Genomic DNA, 2,507 nt, shown 5'->3' with positions numbered 1-2,507 from the left:
TGCCAGTTGAGCCTCGTTTGAGTGTCCAAACTTTTTCGTGTGTGCAGGGTCTACAATCAGGACAAAAAACACCTTGATAGTTTGCGCAAAATCCCCATTCTCGGGCTAATAGCGAGCGGTGTTGCCAAACCGCGCAAAATGCTTGAAGGCACTGAAAATTGTCCCCTGACTACCTAGCGAGCACTGGTTTGGATTATTTAACTCTTTTCAGGTTATTAATTTATAATTTCTGCATATTTTTTGTAGCTTCTTTGAAAAAAAACCGCATTTTTCCTTAAAGCACCATGAAAATGAAGCAGTTTCAAGCAACTTGAAAATGAAAAGATTTCAGAAATGCAAAAAAAGGCAGTGTTGCCACCTATTTTTCCCGTGCATAATCGATCAAATTTGCACGCTGCGACAAGGCAAAATGCCTTTTATTGCCTTCAAAAACCCTTCTGGTTCAGTTTCATTTGTCTTCGATGTCCTCTTCAACGGAAGAAAATACGAAGAAAAATAAAAACTTGCATTTTTCCGTTTACATTTGACAGTCTGGGCAGTCTGGCAACGCAATCTGGTGCTCATGCAGTTTACGTCTGTCCGAGTTTCGAGGGTTTTTCTGAATTTGCTTCACCGYGCAGTTTCATTGAGAAAAAAACACTCAACTTTTGAAAATAAAAAAATTTCACAAATGTCAAAAAAGGCCACCTATTTTCCCGGCCGTAATCGATCAAATTTGCACGTTGCGACAAGGCAAAATGCGTTTTATTGCCTAAGAAACCACTTCTGGTTTAGTTTCAATTGTCTTCCATCTCCTCTTGCACAGAAGGAAATACAAAGAAAAATAAAAAAATCGAACGAAAAATCAACAACAAACCGGAAAAAAACACTCAACTTTTGAAAATACAAAAATTTTACAAATGCCGAAAAAMGGCAMTGTTGCCACCTATTTTCCCCGTGCGTAATCGATCAGWSTTGCACTTTGCGACAAGGCAAAATGCGTTTTATTGCCTAAGAAACCATTTCTGGTTTAGTTTCAATTGTCTTCGATCTCCTCTTGCACAGAAGAAAATACSAAGAAAAATCAAAAAAATCGAACGAAAAATCGACAATGAACCGGAAAAAAACCATCAACTTTTGAAAATGAACWAATTTCACAAACATCCAAAAAGGCAGTGTTGCCACCTACKTTCYCCGTGCATAATCGATCAAATTTGCACGTTGCGACAAGGCAAAATGCGKTTTATTGCCTAMGAAACCRTTTCTGGYTTWGTCTTCGATCTCCTCTTGCACAGAAGAAAATACGAAGAAAAACAAAAAAATCGAACAAAAAGTCAACAATGCACCGGAAAGAAACCCTCAACTTTTGAAAATGAAAAAATTTCACAAATGCCGAAAAAAGGCATTGTTGCCACCTATTTTCCCCGTGCATAATCGATCAAACTTGSACCTTGCAAGTATAAGAAAATACGAAGAAAAATAAAAAAAATSGAACAAAAAGTCAACAATGCACCGGGAAAACACTCAACGTTTGAAAATGAAAAAAATTGACAAATGTCAAAMAAAGGCAGRGTTCGGTGCAATAATGGGTCATAYTTGCACGTTGCCACAGGGCAAAATGGCTTTTACTGCTTACAGTTAACATTCTGGGCCATATGGCAACGCCGCTGCAGAAAGTTTAGCGTGAATATGGGGATTTAATTAGTTTGTAACGTTTTCTCGTATAAACGTTCTCTGGGCGATCGTCATTTTGCGACCGAAACCCAACCAGTCGCGTGGAGCCCTACGGGCACGGCCCTGTTCGGGCGCAAAAAACCCTCCAAACTCCATCATTTCCTGGTTTTTGTTGTGCTACCAGCTGCTCAGCTCTTTGTTGAAGAGCCATTCATCCCGAGATTAAGGAAACGCGCGCCGCTGGGCGCCTGAAGGCGCTTCTATCACGAGGGCGCACTGTGGACGATAACAAACAATGCGACAAACACAATGGGCCAGTGGCGCGCCGCCGATTACCCGTGATTTCTACGAAACGAACTGCGGCAACAGCGCCGCAGCTGCCCTTATTCGGTCATTATCGCGCGCATCGGCCAATCAGTGGCCGCTGTTGACACTGGGGCGCCTGCGGCGTTGCCGCCTCCTTACCGATGAGAAAGCAGGGCCAGAAGGGAAAGTGACCGCCGGCTATCTGGGTGATGCACAGCAGAACGTCGCCCACCAGCAGACAGGCCACGTGATTGGTCTGGCAGCGCCAATGCAGGACGTGGTGGCTGGAGGGCAGCAGGGAGCCGGCGGCCAGGGTGGCCGCCAGGAAAATGGCGCTGACCGCCAGCCCGATCGGGTAGATGGTGAGCTTCAGGGACGGGGCGGGCGGCCCCTCGGCCCCCAGGTAGCGCCGGCAGGTGATGACGCTGGGGGAGCCGCCCCCGGCGTGCTCCAGGATGTGCTCCAGGCAGTAGTTGGCGGGGCCCAGCACCAGTCCAGTGGCGTTCAGCTGCAGGCTGCCGTTGTCGTGCAGCCGCCCCTCCTGCAGG

Source organism: Dendroctonus ponderosae, unplaced genomic scaffold, assembly GCF_020466585.1.
Source record: "Dendroctonus ponderosae isolate FM_Combo_2020 unplaced genomic scaffold, Dpon_F_20191213v2 Dpon_F_20191213_12, whole genome shotgun sequence".
In the NCBI taxonomy this organism is placed as follows: Eukaryota; Metazoa; Arthropoda; class Insecta; order Coleoptera; family Curculionidae; genus Dendroctonus; species Dendroctonus ponderosae.
The sequence above is the reverse complement of the archived record's forward strand: the minus strand, read 5'-3'. Positions refer to the sequence as shown.